The sequence below is a fragment of the Rattus norvegicus genome, chromosome 4 (assembly GCF_036323735.1).
Source record: "Rattus norvegicus strain BN/NHsdMcwi chromosome 4, GRCr8, whole genome shotgun sequence".
NCBI lineage: Eukaryota > Metazoa > Chordata > Mammalia > Rodentia > Muridae > Rattus > Rattus norvegicus.
Genome location: NC_086022.1, coordinates 83,650,790 through 83,677,361, shown reverse-complemented (window position 1 = coordinate 83,677,361; position 26,572 = coordinate 83,650,790). Strand labels below are relative to the sequence as shown.

At 43.3% G+C, this 26,572-nt stretch overlaps 1 long non-coding RNA gene across 2 annotated transcripts; it reads right to left on the bottom strand.

Annotated features, from left to right (window-relative positions):
• Positions 1–21,328, bottom strand: LOC120102281 (uncharacterized). 2 transcript variants are annotated; one of them, XR_005503590.2, is made up of 7 exons: positions 21,079–21,328; positions 17,703–17,859; positions 17,168–17,267; positions 15,124–15,221; positions 9,410–9,568; positions 5,553–5,663; positions 1–140 (listed from the first exon to the last, which is right to left on the bottom strand). It is a non-coding gene; the product is annotated as an uncharacterized LOC120102281 (long non-coding RNA). The 2 variants fall into 2 exon arrangements; XR_005503589.2 differs by lacking the exons at positions 1–140; positions 5,553–5,663; positions 9,410–9,568 and having other exon boundaries at positions 14,841–15,221.
• Positions 21,329–26,572: the final 5,244 nt, after the last annotated feature.

Here is a 26,572-nt window from a genome sequence, read left to right as displayed (position 1 = left end):
GGCCTAGTTCGGAACTCACCATAATCATATGAGAAAAGTTCAGACCACTCCTCAGTGAGTGAGATCAAATCCTCCTGGAGCATCTGAGAAGACAGGGAGAGTGAATCTTTCGCAGGAGCTTTGAGGGATGAACAGGAATTCTGCAGGAAGACATCCTCAGTCACAACTTAGTTCTCAGTGGTAGTTCCCCTTTTTTGGGATCAGTAGTTCAGACACAGTAGTCACTCTGTTTAATCTCATTTCATTGCATTTACCTCATCGAGGGAAGATTATGTTTGCTTTCTTTACATACCAGGATCGAGGACATCTGTTTAGTTTTACTGTACATAAGAAAGGAAACTGGAGAGGGTCATTTGTTAACCATGATATCACAAAAGATGGGAAAGATCGTAGTCTCCTCTGCCCCAGCTTGTTCCCTAAAGTACAGGCTTTCTAATGGCATGGGCTAGGATGCCTTTCCTTCTTAACCTGACACAGAGATACACAGTGGATGCTACTAGGGCTTACCTGAGATTTTCCTTGGGGAAGAATAGTAACAATTTTTTTTACCCTAGACATTAGAAATTTTAAAACCCAAGTGTGTAAAAGAACCCTTCATTTACATCCATCTGTTTTATTTGTATGAGTGTATGTATGTGTACCATATGTGACTGGTGCTTGTGAAGACCAGAAGAGGGCATTGGATACCCTGGAATTAAAGTTGGAGAATTGTGAGCCACCATCTGGATGCTAGGAACCAAACCCGTGTCTTCTGCAAAGCAGCAAATGCTCTTAACACCAGGTCATCGTCCCTTCCCTTCTTCAAGTAAGTTTAAAACTCATAGATGCATTTAGTCATTGACACAGCAAGCCAGGGGCTAAAGTGAGTCGTTCAGTAGGGGAGAACTTGCCTAGAGTTTACAGGGCCTGGGGTTCAACCCCAAATTCTAGAAAAAAAGAAAACCAGTTGAAGTGACCGTTATGATCTCCACTGAGTCTTGGAGACATTGAGCTTTGTCACCCAGCTTCCTAGGAGTTAACAGTTTCATTCCTAAACTATTTGTCAAACTTATTTCTCTATTTTTTAGTGCTTCTCAGAGTCTACATGGACAATGACTGCTACCCTAGAACCCTTAAATGCATAATCTGACTTTACAAATGCATATTTATGATGGCCCAGGCTATCATATTCAAACTTGGAGTGACTACAAGTGTTATCGGCTAAGAGTAATTTACAAAATCAAGAATTACAGTTCTGTATTCCTATTTTAACCATTGTCTCTTTCACCATTAAAAATAAAAGCTACTTGAACCTCTCTCACTCACACTTGAATTTTATAGGTTGTATCTGTAAGGGGAAAAAGTCATAGTTGTCATATCCTCTGCAACTTTAAAAAGAATCGACTGCCCTTAAGCCACTAAACAAATTTAACTTGTTAATAAGCTGGGACTTCAAAACAAAACTAAAGCTTGTCATGTTTCTGCACAAACCATCACTCCTGTGGCACAGAGAAATCTACTAAATTAAAGGTAACTGTTAATGAACTTGGAGACTGTTTCTGCGTGTTTATCCGAAGGTGGTGTCATTGTTTGGCTAGACTACTCCCAAATGGAGACAAAATGTGTTTCCATTCCACAGAGATATTAAAATGGGCTCTGGCAAATAGGGAAGATAAAATGGGAGTAGAAAAAGATAGCTTCATATTTTACAATAAATATGCCATGTACTTCTGAGAATTTGCTTAAATCAATATTTTAAGTCTGATTGTTGCCCAGTGCTATTAGGCAAATGCAGAGTTCACTGCAGGATAGAGCGAAAGCACTCTGCTAATTTACATTTATTGATAAGGACTTGGCTGGAGCAGGCACATTCAGCTTTTGCTTCAATAAAGAATCTGGGCTTAGAGTCTGGGATTTAATGCCGCTGCAGTGCTAGTGGGAAAAACACAGCCGGAAGCCCTTCCCTGTTCTGCTGCACTCTAGGCTAGATGCCCTGACCCTCAGCTCTAATGAGACACCATGTACAAGGCAATGGCTATGCTCGCTGGGTCAGTGGTTAAGTCCTTTGCTAAGTCTTGACTGTAGTCAGAGCAACCAGTTCTAAACATGCATGGGATTGTTGTACGTGATCTACTGAGTTCAAAGGGCTTGGGTTTGAAACACACACCTGAGGAGACAGGGACCCATCATAAACTATGTAGCATTGGGAGGAGGCCTCAAGCCTCAGACTCAGCAGGCTGACCCCAGGTAACATATTGCTTCATTTTTGTCACATCCTCTCTTGCACAAGAGTCAACATATTACATGAGATTTTGCTATTGGCCAAAATCAGAACACAGGCTACTCCCTGGCTGGGTTGGGGTAAGGAAAGAAAGGATGTAACTTTGTGTTCCCTAGGTATGTGTCTAGATTTAGATTGTCACCAAGACCTTATCTAATTGGGGGAAGATTTTTCAGAGGCTGCTGACATAGGGAAGGGATGCCCGGCCGCCAAGGCAATACACGTTTCTTACGCAAACATAGGAAGGATTGGTGGTCAGTGATTGTGAACAAGTTGGTAGCATTCTGGAGAGGCCCATTACAAGAACCCTGAGCACAAAACAGACTTAGAACATGACACTACACAGCCAGGCACAGGGCCCTGGTTTACTCGAAACTCTTTCTGACAGTCCAGAAAACTTAGACAATAAGCCTTGTTATTAGTATTTCTGTCTTAAAGACCATTGAAAAACCAAATCCAGAGGATTGCAAATATTAAGCATGATTTTGAAGTTTGGCACTGTTGGCATTTGGGGCCACAAACTCTTGGCTGTGGGCTGTCTTGTGCACTGGAGGAGGCTCCTCCCCCAAATCTCTTGCCTCTATGCTGTGCTGTTGACAGTACCCTGATTCATCACAGAAAAGACCAAAACTGTTTTCAGACATTGCCAAATATCCTTGGGGCAGAATGGAACTCTCCCCAATTGAGAGCTACTGAGATCAAATCGTTTTCCTAAGTCACACTAGCAAACTCTGCTCTACACCCAGAGCCGACACAGCTAACCATGTTTAAGACAAACCTCATACAGCATTGTTTTTTCTTTTACTACATATTGACAAATTACAATTTATGTTTTTATTATATACAAAGTGATGTGATATTACACAATAGAGAGAAGATAGTTGAATCAACTAATGGAGTTATCTGTCCTCTCAAACACCTGCTTAATCTTCCTACCTCTGAAATATTGTACCTTTTAGCCAACTCCTCCTCCCCCTCCCCCCAAGCTCTTGCTAGTCATCATTCTGCCCAAGCCTTCTGGGTTCAATGTCTTTCTGTGCCTGGCTTATTTCACTTAACATGTTCTCCAGGTCCATCCATGTAGCCACATGTAACAGAACTCTCATTTTAAGGACTGAATAACATTCCACAGTGAGTACATGGAACCCTAGTTTCTTTATTCATATAATGGTGGACATAAGGTACAGCTTAGCTCTTGTGAGTAAACCTCTCGGATGTGCTGTTTCAGGTTCTTTAGCTACCTACCCAACAGTGGAGTGCTGGATCATATGTTAATTCCACTACCAGGTTTTCTTTTTCAGGAAACTTCCATATCATTTTATATAATGGCTGTAACTAATTCAAATTCCCCCCAACAATGTTCAAGACCTCCCTTACCCTTTGTTTACACTTGCTACATTTCATCTGGTTGGCAATAGACAGATATGAGGTGTTAAGTCAGCACGGCCTTAATTTGCAATTTTCTGATAACTGTGAAGGTGTGTGCTTTTCATGTGTTTGTAGTCGTTTGTAGGCTGTCTTTAGAGAAATGATTCTTCACGTTCTTTGCTCTTTTTAAAAGTAAGATTGCTTCTTGCTATTGAGCTCCTTCTATATTTTGGGGACTAATAATCAGACACTTGGGTTGCAAACGTTTTCCCTGTCTGTGGATTGGCGTTACCTTCCTGTTTCCTTTATTGTGCAAAACCTTTTTAAAAAGCTAGATTCAATCAAATGTGTCAGCTGTTGTTATCGGAGCTCTTTAGTCAAATCTACAAAGTCATTGCCTGGAGCCTTTGTTGTCGATATGTTTATAAATGATAAAGAGAGGGGGGCATATGTTCTATGGAGGTGTGGTGAGGTATGGGAAAAGTGTGCCTCTGTGGGTCCATGCTGAGACATCCCTTCCCCCTGAGGGACAAATTACACAACAATATAGTTAGAATAGAGTTTATTCAGGGCATGGGGAGGAGAGTTAAGAGGGTAGTAAGTAGGGACAGAGAGAGACAGACACAGAGAAACAGAGAGACAGATGGAGGAGAAGGAGGAAGAGGAGGAGAAGGAGGAAGAGGAGGAGGAGGAGGAGGAGGAGGAAGAGGAGGAGGAGGAAGAGGAGGAGGAGGAAGAGGAGGAGGAAGAGGAGGAGGAGGAAGAGGAGGAGGAGGAGGAAGAGGAGGAGGAGGAGGAAGAGGAGGAGGAGGAGGAAGAGGAGGAGGAGGAAGAGGAGGAGGAGGAAGAAGAGGAGGAGGAGGAGGAAGAGGAGGAGGAGGAGGAGGAAAGAAGAGGAGTGGAGGCCATCTGACCATGAGCATGTGGAGAGAAGTGGGGAGGGGAATGGGGAGAGAAGGGACAAAGTGGGAAGAGGGTAAGAGCAAGAGAGCAAGAGAGCAAGAAAGAGTGAGGAGGGGGTAAGCAGTCCCTTTTATAGTGCCAGGCATACCTGGCTATTGCCAGGTAACTGTGGGGGTGGAGCTTAGACAGAATGCTAACAGTTGTACTGCTTGATTTTCCTATTTTCTTCTAGTACTTTTAGAGTCTCAGGTCTTACATTGCAGACTTCTGTTCTGAGATGGTCCTCACATTACATGGGTCCAATCTCCTTCTTCTGCATGTGGCCACCCAGTTTTCCCAGCATCCTTCAGTAAATAAGCTGTTTTTCTTTCCATGGTGAGTCTTGACACAGTGGTTACAAGTCAATTCACCATTCAAGTGTGGGTGTGCACAGTACAGATTAGGTCACTGTGTCTGAAAACACTTCTGTGGGGGACGTATTATAAGTTTGGCAAACTTCATATTTCTTGGAGGAAATGGGGTTTCACTGAGTATTGGACTTGCCCAACATCTCTTCAGTCTCAGGTTTTTAAGAATGCATTCAAAAACTTTTGTTTGGTTTTGTTTTGATTCGGTTTTGGTTTTCATTTATTTTTGTTTTAGTTGGTTTCTGGTGTTTTTCCAGTTTTACTAAGTGGTAGAATTAAATTTGGGAATAAATTCCTTGATCAGAATGTTAATAAGAAATAAATTACCCCTGAATGTTTAGGTCATACTATTTTAAAATAAATTTTTAAAACAAATCAAAGAAAAAGAAGGAGGGAGGAAGAGACAGGAGAGAAGGAAACAAAGACATAGGGTGCTCTGAGCCTGTCTCCCCACTCTCACTAATGAACCCCCTACACATACTAAGTCCATTTGCATGCCAAAAGGACTAAAGAGGAAGCATCCTTTGGGTTTCATCCTAGCATGGCTTCTAACATGCTGAAATGTAGTTTTATTTCTGACTCATTGGGAAAATTGAGTCACAAATACCACTTACCATTTAGCTTTTCACTGAAGGTCTCGTGGCCAAGACGAGGTCAAATCCAAAGCAGCTTGGAATGGGGGATCAGATGAGCTCATGGTCCACAGCAGAATGGCTGCAGATGCTCTAGAGAGAAAGACTTTGACAGCTGGGACCTTCGTGACTTACAAGACAAACAAAATTCCTGGCTAATCAGGAACCAAGGAGATGCCTAAATAGACAACAACATGCTTTAGCTAGTCACTAGACCTCCCAATCTTGTCCCATCTGTAAGTGGAGACCAGTAATGATGGTCAAGAATCACTAATGCGTCTAATGTTGACAGTCCACCATCATCACTGGCCCGTCCAGCCACCAGAGGCCATGTCATAACCTGGCAATTCAGTAGCTGCCCCAGCTCTGGTGAATGCACAACTTTTGAGGGACAGGCACATGCGAGTAGATCTGAGGGTGGTGTTTAAACTAGGTTACCAGATCTTCTGCCTCCTGTCTTGTATAACCTGTTGTGAGGTACACAGAGCTTGTAAAGGAAGCAGACTTTTGTAGTCAACCCTCAACTCTTTCAGTGGGTACAACCTTGGCCTTAGCCCTTCATTTCTTTTTTGCTCAAGTTTCATCTCTAAAATGGGGATAATCATATCTTTTCCCCAGGGTTATTGGGAAGGCTTGACAACTGTGTATACAGACAGCACTAGGGTGATTGCTGACGTACACAGAAGGCTATAAAGCAGAGCTTCTCAACCTGTGTGGGTCATGGCTCCTTGGGGATCAAACAACCCTTTCATGGAGATTGCATGTCAGATAACCTGCATATCAGATATTTCCATTGTGATTCATAACAGTAGCAAAATATGTACAACAAAAATAATTTTATGGTTGGGGTCATTAAAACATGAGGAATTGTAACAAGGTCTCAGCATTAGGAACGTTGAGAACCACTGCTATAAAGCCCTTCGCTGCAGAATGAAAAACAAAAACTACCAAGAAAAAAATCGTCCCTTAGCCTCTTTTCTCCACCACGGCTGCCTTCTTTGCTATCAATAAGCATATATCAAATGTAGTGATGTGAATTTAATCTCCCTCCCCATTACTCAGCTCATAATCCTCTGTAATACCATTTCTTTTAACTTTAAGGAATCCCTCCTTCCTTTCATGAACCACGTTCACTTCCGAGAAGGCTTTAATAAAAGCACTGGATAGAGTGGTACTAAATGCTCTTCCAAGCAATTGTTCCCCAGCAGACTCCTGGCACAGCGCTGTATTTACTTAGCTCTAGTTGCACAGAGTAATTCTAAGCACACACCCCTTGCTCTATGGGAGCACGTGCTTACTGATATTCATTCATGCATATGAAATCATACATCTTTAGAGAGATAAAAGCCTAACTGGAAAAGATTTCCTCTCTTAGCTTCTTGATAAAAAAAAAAGGGAAGCCCATAAAAAAGACCTCCCCCTTAAAAACTCCAGATTAATAAAATTCTAAACCAATAACTGCATGTAATAAAAAAATTCCCTAAATCGTACACATACCTGAATGCCTATTTTATTATGCCTCCCTTCACTCCAAACAGTTACAAAGGTAGGCTCACCTTTATTTTCTACCCATAGGAACATTTCTGAAGAAAAGATAGGAAGTTGAGGTTCAAAAAGATAAGAAATTTGGGTCCACAAGATGACTCAGAAGGTAAAGACTTGTGATACAGCCTAATCACCTGAGTCAAAGCCCTGGAAGCCACATGAAGTGGAAGGAGACCTCCATAAGGTCTTCTCTGACCTTAGCGTGTGTACAGTAGCACATGCCCTCACATGCTGTCCCACACCCAGGTTGAAAAATAATTAAAGGATAGGAAGCTCAAACATTTCAACTTGAAATATAAAAAGCTTCTGGGCACTTAAAGTCATTTCTAGAGGAAACTGCTTTTCCCAGAAGAAGGCAGCAAGCAAGCTTGTCTGACCCATGGCCCACAGGCCACATGAGGCCAAGATAGCATTGAATGAGAGCCAACACAAAACTGTAAACTTCTTTTAAAAGAAAATTAGAAATTATAAGGGGAAGGATTGTTCTTTTTGTAACTCAACTGGGCAGTTCTGGAATGTGAGCTGTGTAGGTGATGACGATGTATCAAGGGGCTGGGAAAGCCTGGTTCTATAAGCATGTTGAAGAAAGCTGAGCTAGGTGAATCTTAGAGAGGAAGTCACCAGAAGGACAGCCCTCCTGATACACAGCTCTGCAGAGGGAGGATAGCCTTCAACTTAGGATTTGCTCTCGATTGGTATCAAATGCCTTTCTATGGCTTTGATGAGAGATTAAGTGGGAACTCTCATGTGTTACAAACAGCTTGCTTTTCTCTCTCCGGACAAGTGGCTAGATGTCCTGGTACTGTGTTACCTTTCTAATGGCGATAACATTCTTCACTGCCAACAGTGATAGTTACTCCTCTGATCATGGTGGCCGAATATTTGACAGAAAAGCAACTTCATGGGAAAGGTTTGTTGGGGCTTTAGGTCTGTGAGACTACTGCCCATGGTGATGAGGAAGGCGTGGCAGAGTTCACACCATCAGACTGGGCTTCAGAGAAAGGGGAGGGCCAATGTGCATTTGGAGCTCTCCCTTTTCCCTTTAAAGTGGAAATTTCTGGTTTCTTTGGAGATATTTTCCTGGAAACTGTGTCCTGAGAGGATTATTTTGCTGAAGCAGTCAGGTGGAACTATGTTTTGCTAAGAAGAGACACATGGTGTTTTTCTGAAGGCAGCCTAAAAAAAGGGCATGGGATGTTTTGCTGGAGCAGATGCTGGAGAGAGCACGTGATGTTTGGAAAGGGTATAGATATAACCCAATGGATTCTGGATGGCATTGGCACGCTTCACCATTCTTTGTTGCTTATCTTTTGCCTGGACTTCTTGCAGAGCTCCGGCAGCTTTGGGCACTGGCTGCGTCCTGCCACTTCTGACTGGCAGAGCCTTGCAGTTTCTTCTGGATCAACCCACTGATCCTTGAATGGTGTTTGTGAGCAGATCAAACTGCCACTGCTCAGTCGTGTGAACTGAACTGCTGATATTCTGATAACGCAGATTGGATTTGCTCCAAAGAACTATTTGTAAACAGGTCCACATCCTCCTTTGTTCTATTAACCTTTCTTTCCCTCTGGGCAGTGGGCTAGAAGGGAGGCTAAAGCATTTAAGAACCCTTATTAAAACCAGGTTTTGAAAAATCTAAGCCTACATATATCCCTTTCTGTTGAGTCTGAGACCCAAGCCCAAAGATGGCTTCACCCACATTCAAGGTGGGTCTTCACTCAACACTTTCAGTCTCCCTTGGTCTCTGAAAGATACTCTCTGTGATGGTTTGTATATGCTTGGCCCAGCGAGTGGCACTATTTGACGGTGTGACCCTGTTGTATGTCACTGTGGGTGAGGGCTTTAAGACCTAGCTGCCTGAAAGCCAGTATTCTGCTAGCATCTATCAGAGAACTCTTAGCATCTCCTGCACCATGCCTGCCTGGATGCTGCCATGTTCCTGCCTTGATGACAATGGACTGAACCTCTGAACCTGTAAGCCAGCCCCAATTAAATGTTGTCCTTATAAGAGTTGTCTTGGTCATGGTGTCTGTTCACAGCAGTAAAACCCTAAGACAAACTCAAAGGCTTATCTCATAAGGGATCCCAACTCCAGTCCAGTTGACAGTGGAGAATGACTAACAAGTGTGCTCTCCAGCTAGATGCAGTCATACGCATCCAGACCAACAAGTGTTTATGTCACCACTTTGCAAAAAATGTGCACGTGCCTTTTAATGGTTCCTCTCTACCGCTATTTCCAAATGAAGCGCCCATTGCTCACCCATTAAAGTGAAGTGCATTTGACGTGATGGTACCTGGGATGGGGGGCAGTCCTAACATTGAAGAACACAGAAGAGGTAGCCTGGCCTCCTAACCCTTGGCAATCAGCAGCTCTGTCCTTTTCAGGATATGTAAGTGAACTTCCATCTTGTCCAAATTGTTTCCTTTGAGTTTCTTGACAGCCAGATGCAGTCCTAACAACAGATGAATGTAGGTAAGATATCGAGGGATTAATTCCCCAAAGCCTATTGATTTCCCAGGGGTTTCTATTGGCTTTTGTTCAGCTCTTCTTTATACGTTTTGCTTTAAATGAAGAGCTAATGTGTACATTACTTCTAGAGTGGCCAACCATTGCTGAAAATGAAGCTGTAAAGTAAGCCCTATTTTTAAATTGAGAGGGTCCTGTACACACACACACACACACACACACACACACACACACGATATATAATCACTTTGCCTTGAGGTAGCAACTGGATAGGTAGAAAGCAGTTATCCCAGCATGCCACATATGGGTAAACTCCAAGAGCTGATCCCTCTTTCATTTTGTCAACGGAGTAGAAAATGACTCGTCGTCTCCAGCATGGGCTTAAGTGTCTCCTGATTTATTTACTTACCCGCATTCAATTAGAAAAGTGCTCTTGTTTGCTATTTATTTATAGATGTCATTTGGGCTGTGCCCGCTCCTTACTATATGTTGTTCATTTCCCCTGAACAGAGAGGTGTGTTTACAAAGCTCTTCCCTGTAATTAGTGTCACTCAGAGGAACAAGGAGACTCTGTTTCATACCCGCTGCAGCTGTCATCCTTCCTCCAGAAGGAATTGCACCGATGGACCACTTTTAGTCATCCATCTCTTCAGAAAGTAATATAAAAAGTGTTATTGCAGTAGCCAGGCTCTCGGGGAAGCCATTCCAGGAGTCCCACTGTGTGACAGCCCCCACAGACCAAGAGAACCCCCCTATCATGCCTCCATTAATTATGTCTTTCTTTTCAATAGTACTGTGGCATAGAAATGAGGCAAATTTTGGATTAACTTGATCCTGTCAGGAAGTGTCAGGCCTCAGATGACACATTAATCGGTGGCTGTTGGAGTGGGTGTCCCATACATGTGAATGCCAGTGATCACTTTCAAGCTGTGGGAGCTGAGGAATCGGGAGCATTTTATGAGTAGATATTTCATTAAAACTCTAATAAAACGATTATGTCTATGTTGGAAAAACAAGATCTTTCACTCACTGATGTTTAGTTTTTCTCTAGGACACTATTTTATTACCATGGGTTACATAAAGAAAAGCATGGTCGAGGTAAAACTTTTCTTCAAACATGAGTGTTATTAAAACTTCCAGACACTTTTTAAAAATAACTGTCCTGTTCCTTTCTATTGCTTTGGGTGTTTCAGATGTAGTCTGAAGCCAAGTATACTTTGTTCCTTACTCTTAAGTGTCAGAAGCAAGCAAATGAGCTAGGGTGAAGGAACTGGCTAGACTCTTTCTCAAGGGGACAGAATCGTGACAGCTCTGTCCAGCTACCATCAATGTGATATGTATACTATAAACATTTCTTTCTCTTGCTGAAGCTCATAGTACTCTGTAACCACTCAAGATAGAATAGCAGATGGGGGCTTCTAGGATGAATTCCTGTTGTCCTAAACATGCCTCTTATATAACAGAAGATATCACTAAGTCAGGTTTTGTTTTAGGGTTTTACTGCTGTGAACAGACACCATGACCAAGGCAAGTCTTATAAAGGGCAATATTTAATTGGGGCTGACTTACAGGTTTGGAGATTCAGTCTATTATCATCAAGGCAGGAACAAGGCAGCATGCAGGCAGGTGTGGTAAAGGAGGGTCCGAGAGTTCTACATCTTCACCTTAAGGCTGCTAGTGGAAGATTGACTTCCAGGCAGCTGACATGAGAGTCTTACAGCCAACACCCACAGTGACACACCTACTCCAACAGGACCACACTTCCTAATAGTGCTTTGGGCCAAGCATATATAAACCATAACAAGTTTAAACCACCAGGACTTTTATTGTTGGTTTTCCTTATTGATTCGTAGTAGAGTTCCCTGGGAAGAAGAAACTTCAGTTGAAGAATTGTCTTCCCAGATTTTCCTGTAGGCATATCTGTGGAACATTTTTTTTGCTTTTTGAATAATGTGGGAGGGCCAGACCAAGTGAGTTGTGCCATACCCAAGTAAGCAGCCCTCAATTTTATAGAAAGCAATATAAGCAAGCCATGAAAGCAAATCAGAGGTAGACATTCCTCCATGGTTCCTGCCTTGAATTCCCTCAGTGGTGGACAGTGACTTAAAAGCGTGAGATGAAATAAAACAGAAAAGCAAACACTTGCTTACTAAGTTATTCAGTGTTAGCAAGGTCCTACTGTTCTGACAGTCTGTGGAACTCATGCTGTTATCTAAGACCCAGACTCCTTCCACCCTTTGCTCCTACAGGCATGCGGCGTTTGGCACTTCCCTTCAGCTTCGAAAATGGTTCCAGCTATCAGGTTCTGACTTGGTATACTAATGCATCTCCCCTGTTTACAGGATAAATTCCTCCCCCAAACTCCACAGCCAACCTGTCACAAGCTCATCCAAAACAAATAGGTGGGAAACAAGCATTTCAACTTATCAACATCCAAAGTGGGACATGGACAGAGGAAAAATGAATTGGAATGGCCAATGAGCTAAGCAACAGAATTACTACAGGACCTCCCCTGTAGTGATTAAGTACGTTCACTAGTAATCCCCTGCATTAACTAGAGAGAAGTCTCCCTCCTCCTTACTGTGGACATTGTGGCATAGCTTTCACACCATAGGAACCCACTCTTTGGTCCTACAGTCAGAGATCTCTATGATTTTATTCTGACCAAATCTTTCATCTATTCAAAATCCCAAATGACCTCACACTAGTCTCAGAATACAATCCCAACTCCTTGCATTTATTCAGAACAAACAATTTATTTATTTATTTATTTATTTATTTATTTATTTATTTCTAGAGTTTTCTTATCTATGCTCCCCTTTATGACTGACATTTAGCTACATTCAGTTTTTCAAATATACTCCATTTCTCCATGTTTGCTCAGTGGACCCTCACCAGAACGTTAGCTCACGTGTGTTCAACACATTATTGACTTCGGATTCTCACTTTCTCTGGGGAGCTCTATTATCTGCTTTCCTGTTGTTGTGGTAAGTACCTAGACAAAATCAACCTAAGGAAAGAAGGGTTTCATTGGCTCACGGTTTGATGATTCAGCCTTGTGGAAGAGAGGGCATGGCCTCAGGAGCTTAAAGTAGCTGCCATATTGCATCTGTAGTCAGAAAAGCTCAGAACAGTGTCAGTGCTTGTTCCCCCTTCTCCTGTACAGGATTGAAGTGGACATTTCTGGTTTCTCTGGAAACTCAGTTGTATCCTGTGATGCTTTTCTGCAAGCTGTCTTGTGAGAGGATGTTTGCTGGAGCAGCCGTGTGAGAGGGCATATGTATGTTTGCTGGAGCAGATGCTGAGAGAAGGTATGTGTTGTTTAGGAAGAATAGAAATATAAGTCAGACGAGGAGGAGGCTCTTGCATCGCTTTGCTTTGCAATGCTTTATTGGTCTTTGCTACTCGTCACTTCATAGAGAGAAAGACGACAAAGAACGTCTTATGGTATTCCAGCAGATTCTGGCTGATTCCGATGACTCACTCCTATTCCGAGGAGCACTATGGTTTCTACCAGATCGAACTGCTGTTTCAGATTCGTGTTTGCTATTGGACTGAACTACTGACATCCTGCTAACAAAGATTGGAATCACCCCAAAGAACTACTTCTAAATAAGTCCACAGCCCCCTTGTCCTATTAAAAATCTTTCCCCTTCCTTTGGTTGGTGGGCTAGAAAGGAGGTTGAAGCATTTATAAACCCTAAATAAGTTTTCAAAACTCTTAAGCATACACAGGATCCTGGCTCAGGAAAGGTGCTGATCACAGTGGGTGATCTCCCCGCATCATTTAACCTAATTTAGATCACGGCTTGCAGACATCCCCAGAGGATCCCAAGGTAATTCTAGATCTGTTGAGTTTGTAATCACCATCACAGAAGTCTGCTCCAAGGTGGAGTCCAGTGTCCCTACACTTAGCACCTCTTAGGATCTTGTACTTACCCTTCCTAGATGAAATCTAGTACAGTATTTACTTTGGGAAGAAATTGTGCAATTTTTATGGGAACAAAAATGAAGATGAGAGAAACAGAAGATAACTTTGGCCTGTTTCTGTGATTTTCCTCTGACTCTGAGGCTTTGTTTGGGGGTAACAAGTTGCTTGCCACAACCAGCCATTTAGCAAGGGGTTCAAGTACCTCATGGAAGGCCTAGCTTTGCTGCTTCCTAGCTGAGAGACTCTGAACTATGATTACTCGTCTAATTTTCAGTTTCCTTAGCTACACGGCAAGATCTTTTGTTAACTGTCCATACTGGATGAAGTTAGTTCCACTAAACATTGAAACATCTGTTTCCTACCTACAGTGAGATGCCCCTGAAAAATTCAGCCTACCATAATGAAAGGAATTTGTTAAGAAAATCTTGATCCCCTCTACTTTCTCTGGGGGCTGTCATGAAGAATGTCACTACTGAGATCATATAAGCTATCATGCCACTGTGAAGGAAATCAACTCAGAGATTAAACTCATACAGAGATCTGAACAAAAGGACACAAGTCAGCCAGGTCTTAAACAGTGTCAGATGATAAATATACAATCTTGTTCCTGTTCAAGTTATAGGTTCTCATACTATCAGAGACAAGGCATGTCAATCATCCCTACCTGATGACCTAGTTGTAGGTATAAGCACTATCTTAAGTAATCCACTCCTGGGGGCTGTAAGATAGGGAGGAACTAAGACCGTGAAGTGACCCTGGCTCACAGGAAGCCCTGGACACACGATCATCATTATTACCCAGGGGACTCTTCCAGGTCCATGATGAGGTTGTCCTGCATGTGACTCAGGACAGTGCACATAGCTATGGAGGATACATTTTGTCTGAGTGAAAATTCCTTTTTCTACCATCATCCAAACCAATGCCAAAGACTCCATGACGAATGATCAGAATCATGTTGTTATTATCACATCGCAAACACAGTAATTCTGTATCTATCAGATGGCACCAGAATATTACCCCTCAAATTACACTTGATTATTAAAAGGATTAATTTTAGGTGAACTAAAATCAAACACCTTAGAAGTGGCAACCAGAACCATTTGCACATGGTCGCCATGAGTGGCCCCGTCATCTAAACCGTTTGATTTATTTGGAGGATGTTAATTTACATTTGTTCATTTCACTCATCACTATCCCTTTATTCCCAAACATTATGACCGTGAACTATACATTTCACCTTACATATGGGCCACAGAACTTTCTTGGATACCTAATTAACAAGGCTTTTTTCCCCTCCTAAACTGTAATTATAACAAAATATGGTACATTTAGCTTGATTTTCTATTTAATGCTTGAAGGTGCATAGGAAATGCAGCTCCGTGGTCCAGAGAAGGGAAAAGCTGTCATGTATACACTCGTTCTCCAGAGAAGGTCTGGGAAACAGATGTGCTCAGATGCAAAGGGGAGGCTCATGCAAAAGTCTCTATGAAATGATATCGATGATTAAAGGCCAGGATGTAGTTCATGTTCATTAATAGATGGAAGGGATAGGAGCGGGAACTCGCACAGTTATCAAAGAGCATAAAAGACACTGCTCTTGGCATGCCAACCTGCTGTCCTCTGGCTCCTTGGCCATCCTTCTTTTAGGGTATCTTTGTGTAGCCTGGCAGGTGACAGGCAGCGTCTGGAGATAAGAAAGAACTGTCTCCTGTGGGTAGAAAACAACAAGGAAAACTCTGAAAACCCCAGTGCGCATGACTGGCACGGGATTGTTTGTGTTGAATTGTTTCATGGAGTTATGCAGAAGAGCATGGGAGAGACTCCCTAAATCTCGTGCTACACAGCCAAACTCCAAAATGCCTTCTTCACTCACTCATTCATTCAGTTCTTGTCCCCTGACATTGACCAATCCCAGCCACGATCATAGTTCTTCATTTGTGTGGTCAAAAACTATACTTAAGATGTATATAATCCACCTTAGAATATATTTCCCTTCTTCTATCACTTTAATGTGATTTAAGGGAGTTGGGGTGCAGCTCAGTGGTAGAGCACTCACTTAGCAGGAGCGGTGGCCATGAGTTGGTGCTAACACAGGGGCTGTGCCAGGCATAGTGCCACACAAAACCATAACCACAGCATTTCAGAGGCTGAGGCAGGAGAATCAAGATTCTACCCAGCACCATTTAGTTACATGAAATAAGACAGTCTTAGATATGTTATCCAGACTTCAATGTAAATAAAATGTATATGTTTTAAAAGTAGAAAGGGGACTGGGGGGAGGCTTAAGGGAAGATGGGCAATGGAGGGAAATAGAATATTTATGACATATGAGAACGTGGGTCTGCTGGAGAGGAAGAAGGGACAGAGGCATTGGGAGTAATAAAACAAGTGTAACACACACTTATGAAAATGTCACGGTGAAAGCTATTGCTTTGTATGCTACCTAAAAACATAAACTAAAAAATGAATTAAAAGATAAAGAGAGAGAAAAGTATTATCTCACCTAACTGGGGAATCCTAAATTGAGACTCGCTTCAGGTAGTGTGTGAATGAGCGGCCCCAGCGGTGACAGGAATCTGGCCTCCCTCCATTTCTCTGCCTTCCTTTTGTAGCCTGCTTTCATCCTTAGGCTTCCCCTCAGTTCCCTCTTCTTCTTGCCTCAGCCCTGCAGCTCAGAGCTCTTGGGATCACAAAACAAATACCTGGCTCCTGTTCCTACACTCTCACACTGGACAGTCTAGCTTCCATGGCTAGAGAGAGGAATCTATGTCCAGTCACTAGCCAAAGATTTTCAGTCTTGTGTGTTACTGAATTGATCCAAAGTGCCAGATTACAGGTCTGTGGTACCACAGACAGTACATGCTCTCTCTCTCTCTCTCTCTCTCTCTCTCTCTTTAGATAGATAGATAGACAGACAGACAGACAGATAGATAGATCGATCTGTTTCTCTCTGTATATCTCAGTCTCTCTCTAAGTTAAAAAGAGGTAAAAATTCTCCCTCCTCCATCTGATAAAAATGGGGAAGTAAATAAAGACTTCCCAAAGGGAAGATGAAGGACTGCAAACCAAGAGGGAAAACAGAAATGCTTCCTTAACTTAGGTTGTTTGTTCCCAATGGGTGACCTCTCACCTCTCAGATGCTCAATGGCATGTGGCACTTTGGAGGGTAGGGGATGAGTGAATAAGGAGTCCTTTGTGCCCAGACACAGATGCACATAAGGATATGCACTCACAGACAGGGAGCTCAGTCCAGTCCTTGTGGGAGGCTTCCTCCCTTTGGGCTCGGAGTCAAAGACTAGTACTCAGACTGCATAGGACAAGCAACAGATTAAAGCTTCTATCTGTAGAAAATAAAATGCATTTACTAGCCTGTCTATTGACCTTCAGAACCCAGTCTATGCCTTAGATGGTTTTGATTAGAACCAACAGCCAATAAGCCAAACTATATACTTGTAAATAAGAAATTCACACTGCTCTCTTGAGTGTCTAATATACATTCAGTAAGAAAAACATCATGCAAACTGCATTAATCTGATCAGATGGATGCAGAAGAGATCAATACAGTGATAAAAGAAAAAAGGAGAAGTGATGGTGGTCCCATGCTCTAGTCATACACCACCTCCCAGTGTCCCTTCATCATCAGAACTCAGGTACCTGGCTATGCAGAAGGCCATCCACAGTGGCTTAAGGAAATAATGGGCACCTGGCTGCATGATGGCCTATTTCCTCACTTGGTTCACAGGGTATAAGTATTCTGAGAAGACAAAAAAAAAATTACATTTTTTTCTATTAGCTCTGACTCCAAATATCAACATCCAGCTTTTTTCCCCCTTTTCCTCTTTTCTGAAGTCAGTTTGAAGGGGTAGGGGTATGTGGGGCAGGAGGCTAGTCAAACCCATTGTGTCTCAATTGTGGCTTAGAATGCATTGCTAATTTAACTTGCAAATGAGGAAAGCTAAGAACGAAAAGGTGCTTGGTCTGCCCAGTGTCTTCAGAGGACATGTAAATTAAGAAGCAGAAACTGGGAAAAATAGGCAAAGGTACGTATGCGTTTCTACTTCAATGTTCTCAGATCACACACTGTCCAATGACCCCACAGAGAACTCTCAAAACAACCAAATCGCAGAAATACCAAACCATTCCTATCTGTTCCGCCCACCGTGGCTGCTGCGTAGAAGGCGGTATTCACCTGCGGTAGTGAAGTGGTGATAACAGCAGACGCGGAATCCCAGAGCTCAGGATGAACGGAGGCCCAGCAGCACCGTGCCATTGGTGAGCTGGCAGCTGGCAACGTTTGTCTGTGGAATTCAGCTTCCCCTATCACGTGTCTTTCCCCAGCACCATTACTATCATTTAAGAAATAAGAACAAGAGCTGAGCCAAAGTCAGGTTGGGTCTGCCATAAATAACTTCACGTTGAAGGCAATTTATGCAGCAGCCTAGTGAGCCAGCCAAGAGGCTGGCACACACACGCCACCGCGGCATGGCCCAGTGGGGAGTGTTCTGCACAAAGAATGTGGCTCTTGGCACAAGTTTGCTTTTTACCTGGACCAGCTTGAATCACTGTCTCCTTGCCAGGAAACCTAGCGGACCATTGGGAGTCCTTTAAGAGAAAAGCCATATATTTCATATGACTTGTGAATGGAAAGATGGATGCTGTCGGCAAGCGGGTTGGCTGCCAGATTGGCCATAAGACTAGCATAATGGGAATTTAGATTATACAGAAAGACCTTTTTTCACGGACCTCATTTAGTAATAGCTAACAATAACGATAGCTTCCAGTATTGTATGCCTGTAACGGGCCAAGAAGGATGCTGGCTTGCATTTACAGCCCACAGATACAGCGGTCCCTCAGCATCCAAGGGGATTAGTTCCAGAACCCTCTAGGATAATAAACCCTAACGTGCACATGTCCCTCCCATAAAATGACATAATATTTGCATATAACATATGACATCCTCCTGTGTGCTTTGAGTTTTCTCTAGACCGCTGATACCCAGTACAAGGCAAAAACTTTTAAATACTGCACTAAGTTGTTTAAGAAATCACCAAGAGTCTACCCATGTTCAATCCAGATGCAAGTTTTAAAAGATATTTATAACCTTCCTAATGTTGATTTTGCAGATTCAAAATTAACAGAAAGGAAAAGAGTGATTTTCATTTCACTAATTTTCACTACCACCATGCAAGAGGATGTGCAAATTGTGTGTGTATGTGAGACGTGCGCGCGCACACACACACAGAGAAAGAGAGAGAGACAGAGACAGAGAGAGACAGAGACAGAGAGAGACAGAGACAGAGACACAGACAGACAGACAGACAGAGAGGGGTGGATCCTTTTTTAATAAATAAGGAAGCTGACACTCAGAGAAAGCACCTGACTTCTTTGAGCCTACTACTACTCCACTGGCACTAGAGAAGTGGTTCTCAACCTTCCTAATGCTGTGACCCTTTAATACATGAGGAACGCCAACCATAAAATTATTTTTATTTCTACTCCATAACTATAATTTTGCTACTATTATGAATCATATGGTAAATATCTAATATGCGGAATATCTGATGTTAACCCAAAGGGGCAGAGACCCACAGGTTTGGAATCACTGAACTAGAAGCTCAATCCTCTTCTGAGCCCATGACCTCTGCCTAAGTCACACTATCTTTAGCCATGCCTTGTTCCTGCCCTGTGGCATGGAGAGCCAGCAACCCTACCCACGCAAAGCCTTGGGCCTGACCAATACTCATAAATGTCAACTTGTGAGACTCCAAACTAGGGCAGTATTTCTGTCTGCACTGGACACTATTTTCCCACAACCTCCTTGGCGAGAGCCCTCTCTGGTCTGAGCCCTGTGTGCAGAATAAGCTTTCAAGCCAGGTGGGCAGTTCAGAACAGAACATTCCCTCACGGACCCCAGTCCCTCCTCACTCAGGATGGAGGGCCCCGCTAACAAATGGTTTGAATTACAGGGAATTTGAATGTGTTCCCTTGTCTTGGACAGAGTTGATGCAATTATGAAATAACCCTATTTTTTAAAGTGTGTTGTCCATATGCCATTACAGCTGAGTCTTTTCATGAACAACAGACGCCTGGCCATTTCATGCGGAGTCACACCCCACATGCAAAGCGGACATCCATAATCAGGGAAAGGATTCTGAAGTGCAGGGGAAGCTATTGCACGGAAATGTCAAGCTTGAGACTTGGACTAGCCCTGGGGTGCGGATGGGGCATATTGGCTTTACTCAGAAGAGAAACAACAGCTGTTTAGTGATTGGATAAGAATTAGAAAAATCTTACAATTGCCAAGGTGGACCAAAAGTTATGACATAGTGCAGACATTGAGACAAGCTCTTGATAGACATTCCCACTACCGACTCACTCCATTTTTTTTTAAGGGAAAAGTTTCCTGGTGTAAGAATGTTCTAGTCTCAGATTCAATGTAAGCACCTCCCCCCATCTTGCTTTTTCTTTTTTCTTTTTTCTTTTTTTCGGAGCTGGGGACCGAACCCAGGGCCTTCCACTTGCTAGGCAAGCGCTCTACCACTGAGCTAAATCCCCAACCCCTCCCCATCTTGCTTTTAACTGGAAGTTAACCAAAGGCCTCAGAATGGTGCAGAAGGGGACCGAGTCACTTTGCAAATCAGTTAGCAAAGTCACCTTCTGTGGTCTCAAGTGCAAAATGGATGGAACAAAAAGACCAATGTCCCAATAGAGGAACATTTGTTGAAGGACCAAAACCATACCCTATGGCTTAAGAACTTTTCGGTTTGTTTTTTTTTTTTCAAATTAAAACTGCGTGTTTGCACATTTTGAGTTGATTTGGCTGTTTGGCTATTTTTATGGTATCATAAGGCTCAAAAGCCATGATGGGAAACCTTTGCTAGAAAGAACTGAGAGAAATAAACCACAGATATCCACAGAGGCCCTCAGCTTTCCTCTGCCTGTCTCCCTTGGCTCTCACAGCTGTGCTCACTGAGCCCCTTGCTTGAGAAGATCCAGCTACCTTCCCCCACCACAAAATCCAGGCGCCACCGTTTTCTAAAATGAGAAATGTGTGAATGTTCTTTGCCTGTCCCTGCCGTTTTATCTGTCCTTCAAGACTTATCCTGGGGACATAATATGATCACTTCCCCCCTTTTCTATGGACCAAGGTTCTAATCTCTGAGCTCATGGTCATTGGGCACTGACACCCACAGGCTGGGGCTTAGAGTAAGTTCCCTGTAGTGGGACACACACACGCCCTAGATCCCCTCTTCTCCAGTTGCTAGAAAATGGCCCTCAGTTGCTTCAAGAACTGCCTCTGTTAGAAAAAGGCGCACCACGGAAAGTCGTCCGCACATCTGTCAGTGGCTGGCATCCAAGCCTAATTCATACAGGCTAAAGGCCGGAAGTGCTCACCATCCCGCTTACACCCAAACTCAGCAAAGGTCTGAGGGACTCTCCCATGCTTTCTCATGGGATCAGATAAGGCCTTTATGGGGACAGCACTATGCTTCTGCCGCATCCCCCCTCCCAGACACACACACGCGCGCACACACACACACACACACACACACACACACACACACACTGCCATGATGAAGTCCTAATTCCTGTTGAGAACTTCCGGTGGATAGCTTCCATCTCTGAATCTTCTTCCTGGAACCTTGCCTGGACCACTCGCCTGGCTCTCTAGTGCCCCCTTCTGGTTATGCCAGTTCCGCTCTGGATCTGGTTGGAACTTAAACAGAGACTGAGTGCTGCTGTTTATAGGGCGGGGCTTCTGCTTGGCCCAGCTTGCTAGGATGATCTCCCACATCTCTCCACTCGCTCCCCTCTCTCCACTCACTCCCCACGTCGTCACTGAAGACGAGCCCCAGTCACAATGCCTGCTCAGTATTATGCCATGTCACCTATGCATAAGGTTCTTCCTGCTGGCTGAGGACCGGGTGGAGACCTGCTCTAGCCTCTCTTCACCAAGCATCAGGCAGTCTTGTGCTCCTGCTGTGCTCCTATGCCACTCTTTATGCCACTGCTGCCTCTTGTTCTTGAATAGAGTGCCCCATTCTTTTACTGGATTGAAACTCTTCAGTGAGCAGGGCCAATTCCTTTGCCACTCCTCACCTGCCTGGCCCTCCTCAGCCCTAACAGTAAGCGATGCCCAAGCTTGTGTCTGAATAACAGCCCCCAACCACGTTTACTAAAAAAAAGAGTCACTTGTTTCTAAATGGCCTTATCCATACATCCCTGTTTGTTTCGTGTCGTCTCTTCATCAATGCCAACTCAAAGTCCACTCACTGCACACAACTTTCCCATCCCGACTCTCCATTCTCAGAAAAAAGGGCAAGTGGACAGAGTCTGGTGAGGGTGACTGTGACTTCAGTCCATCACAGCTTCCAGAGAAGAACATGGAGCAGACAATCAGTGGCAGGGGCTCATTGCCACAGTGATGTGTAGATCTCCTGTGCATAATACTTGGGGACTATTCAATGTGAAATAACAAATAGTTGTAGGGTACCATTTGTATGCACACCAGGCACTGTGCTAATTATGACCAGGAGAAAACCTAAGAAGGTACCAATCCTTTCCAGTATGGCCCACAAAAGCCCCATATTTTGTGTGGGAGATGAAGACAAACTATCCCCAGGCAGATACTGTATTCTGCCAGGACGCAGAAGTCAGGAGTAACCCCAATGCAGCCCTCTCCTTGAACGGTTAGCGTAGCAATCCGACACAGAAATCAAAACACTGGGCATGGATGGCTACCACACTACAGTATAGGGTTTAGTCCTGGAACCACTCACTAAATTAAAATAATAGGAGGAAATACAATTTTCCTGACAATAACGGGGATAAATGTGAAACATTAAATTTCAAAAATTTAAAGAAAAAGCCAGAGCATGGGAGAACTATGAGAAAGTCCAGCGTCAAAGCAGAACAACGTCGTGCTCACTTCTGTTGGCAGTCACATGTATAAAAATGTCAAGTGAATTCTTTAAAGGATGCATCTAATTAGTAACAAGTTAGAACGCAAGTTAAGATCAAACTTTTAATTTATGGCGGAATCAAAATTAAAACTAATAGTCTGCTATTTAAAAAAAAAAAAGACTAACAACTTACCTGCAGGGCTAACAAGATTACCACGTTAAAGTAAGGGCAACGTTCAAGTCAAAATCTGTAACAAGCTCACTATATCAGCAAGGTCAGATTTACGGCTCCACATGTCAAAATGGCTATTCCATTTTAAGAGGGACATTAGCATCCATCAATAGGAGATTGGTTAAATAAATTACAGTAATCCACACAATGGAAACCAGGCAGCTATTAAAATGATGATGGGTAGCTACATTTATTGACATGGAGGGATGTCTATGATGAGTTAGCTTAATGAGGAAAGCAAGTAGGGTCCTGAGTGGTCTGTCTAATCCTATCCAGTTAATACAAAGTCACAGATCTGTGTGTTTTAATGATCCTCAAATGCTGGTTTTAGAGATGGGCCAGTCAGTAAGGTGCCTGATGACCTGAATTCCATACCTGGAACCCACATCCTCCCAGGACTATCAACCAAACACAGCATAGCAAGTTACAAGGCTAGATACATACCCTTGTATCAAAGCTAGACGGCAACCCACTCAGAGGAGAAGGGGTCTCAAAAAAGCAGGCAAAGGAGTCAAAGACAGTCCCCGCTCCCACTGTTAGGAATCCCACAAGAAGACCAAGCTATACAACCATAACCTGTATGCAGAGGACCTGAGTTACACCCATGCAGGCTCCCTGATGGTCAGTCAAGTCTCTGGGAGGCCCTGTGAGACCAGATTAGTTGGTTCTGTGGATTTCCTTGTGGTATCCTTGACCCCTGTCGCTCTCACAATCCTTCCTCTCCCTCTTCCACAGGATTCCCCCTACCTCTACCTAATGTTTGGCTGTGGGTCTCTACCTCTGCTCCCATTAGTCCAGCAATGAAGCCTCTCTGGTGACAATTACGCTACACTCTGGTCTACAAGTGCAGCAGAATATATATAGCCCCAGCTGGCCTGGAACTCACAGTGTAACAAGGGTTGACTTTCAACTCGTAATCCGCCTTAGCTTCCTGAGTCTAGGGATTACAAATATGAACAGTTGGCCGGATTTTAAATGAGATTTTTTAATATAAAAGGTACACATACACACACACACACACACACACACACACACACACACACACACCACAAACACACACAACACACACAGACCAAGTACAGGTAAGCGCACTGCACAGATGGATTATACAGTCTATTTGTGATATACGTCCATGCAATAGAAACATGATTAGGGGGAGAAGACAATAAGGCTCATAAAAGGAACAATAATAAAAAAGGTTAAGGAACCATGAATCAGCCTGGATCACCACAACAGCAAGAACCATGTCTAGTCAGCAGAGGGTGGGCAAAGTGCTCAGCAAGTGCTGATTCAGTAATTAAGGAAATGGGTGAAATTTCAAGGAGACAGACTGGGCCCTCTGCCAAGTGAGCACTCAGCCAGCCCACAAGGTAGTGAGCAGCCCGTCTTCAACCATCCACGCAGAAGCAACAAGGAGAAGTTCCCCAGGAGTGCGTCAGCACTTGAGCAGAAATACTTGTTCCATTCTGTCAATGCATGATATACAAGTGTCACTACACCATGGACACTCTTGGAAACTGGTCTAGCTGCTTTGGTTTTAAACAAAGCAGTACAACCATTTGTAAGTCTAAGTGTCTCTTGATGATCACGTGTGAGCCACAGCCATCACTGTGGAGTTTCTACTCCCATGGCTTGGGAATAGCTTGATCAGTAAAGCGTTTACCAGGCCAGCTCTCTTGTTTAATAAATATATCAGTTAATTAATTAACTATTTAATTAATTAATACAGATTTATGGCACATGCTTACAATCCCTGTGCTAGGTAGGTAAAAAACAGTTGGAGCCCCAAAGCTCTATGGCTGGTCAGCCTTTAGTCAGCAAGTTCCAAGCCAAGTGGGAGACCTTACCTAAAGGGGCAGCACCTAAGAACAATTCCTGAGATTGACCTATGGCCTCCCCATGAATGTGTATGTGTGTGTGTGCATGCTTACTACAAACACACACACACACACACACACACACACACACACACACACACATATGTAAGAGAGAGGGAGAGAGAGAGAGACTTCTATCAAGAAGCCCCTGTTCCTGCCAGCCCATCCTTTTTTTTTAAAGCATGCAATATATATTTACCTAGACTATATGTAAGCATTATTTTATAGCACTACTGTCTAGTAAAAATAAAATATAAGTAATGTTTGTTCATTTTAAATTTCTACTATCCACACTAAAAGACAAACAAGCAAAATTCTTTTTTTTTTTTTTTTGGTTCTTTTTTTCGGAACTGGGGACCGAACCCAGGGCCTTGTGCTTCCTAGGCAAGCGCTCTACCACTGAGCTAAATCCCCAACCCCAAAATTCTTTTTTAAAAAAATTTTTTATTACATTTCTTTACCGACATTTCAAAGGTTATTCCCCTTCCTGTCCATAAGTCTCCATTCGCTCCCCTCCCCCTCCCCCATACTGGTGTTCCCCCCCCCCTTTACATCCCCCTTATTGCCCTCCCCCATATTCCCCTGCACTGGGAGTCCAACCTTGGCAGGACCAAGGGCTTCCCCTTCCACTGGTGCCCCAACAAGGCTATTCTCTGCTACATATGTAGTTGGAGCCCTGGGTCAGTCCATGTATAGTCTTTCAGTAGTGGTTTAGTCCCTGGAAGCTCTGGTTGGTTGGCATTGTTGTTTTTATGGGGTTGCAAGCCCCTTCAGCTCTTTCAATACTTCCTCTAATTCCCCCCAAGGGGTTCCAGTTCTCAGTTCAGTGGTTTGCTGCTAGCATTGACCTCTGTATTGGACATGCTCTGGATGTGTCTCTCAGGAGAGATCTATATCTGATCCCTTTCAGCATGCATATTTTAGCTTCATCAATCTTATCTAGTTTTGGTGGCTGTATATATATATGGGCCACATGTGGGGCAGGCTCTGAATGGCCATTACTTGAGTCGCTGCTCTAAACTTTGCTTCCATATCTCCTCCTATGAATATTCCCCCCCTTTTAAGAAGGAGTGGGAGCATCTGCATTTTGGTCATCCTTCTTCTTGAGCTTCCTGTGGTCTGTAGATTGCATTTTGGGTAATTTGAGCTTTTTGGCTAATATCCACTTATCAGTGAGTGCGTACCAAGTGTGCTTTTCTGTGATTGAGTTACCCCACTCAGGATGATATTTTCTAGTTCCATCCATTTTCCTATGAACTCCATGAAGTCATTGTTTTTGATAGCTCAGTAGTACTCCATTGTGTAGATGTACCACATTTTCTGTATCCATTCCTCTGTTGAAGGGCATCTAGGTTCTTTCCAGCTTCTGGCTATTATAAATAAGGCTGCTATGAACATAGTGGAGCATGTGTCTTTGTTGTATGTTGGGGCATCTTTTGGGTATATGTCCAAGAGAGGTATAGCTGGGTCCTCAGGTAGTGTAATGTCCAATTTTCTGAGGAACCTCCAGGCTAATTTCCAGAGTGGTTGTACCAGTCTGCAATCCCACCAACAATGGAGGGGTGTTCCTCTTTCTCCACATCCTCGCCAGCATCTGCTGTCACCTGAGTTTTTGATCTTAGCCATTCTCACTGGTGTGAGGTGAAATCTCAGGGTTGTTTTGATTTGCATTTCCCTTATGACTAAAGATGTTGAACATTTCTTTTGGTGCTTTTTGGCCATTCGATAATCCTTACCTGAGAATGTTTTGTTTAGCTCTGTACCCCATTTTTTTAATAGGGTGATTTGGCTCTCTAGAGTCTAACTTCTTGAGTTCTTTGTATATTTTGGATATAAGCCCTCTATCAGATGTAGGATTGGTAAAGATCTTTTCCCAATCTGTTGGTTGCCATTTTGTCCTAATGACAGTGTCATTTGGTTTACAAAACCTTTGCAGTTTTATGCAGTCCCATTTGTCAATTCTTGATCTTAGAGCATAAGCCATTGGTGTTTTGTTCAGGAAATTTTCCCCAGTGCCCATGTGTTTGAGACTCTTCCCCACTTTTTC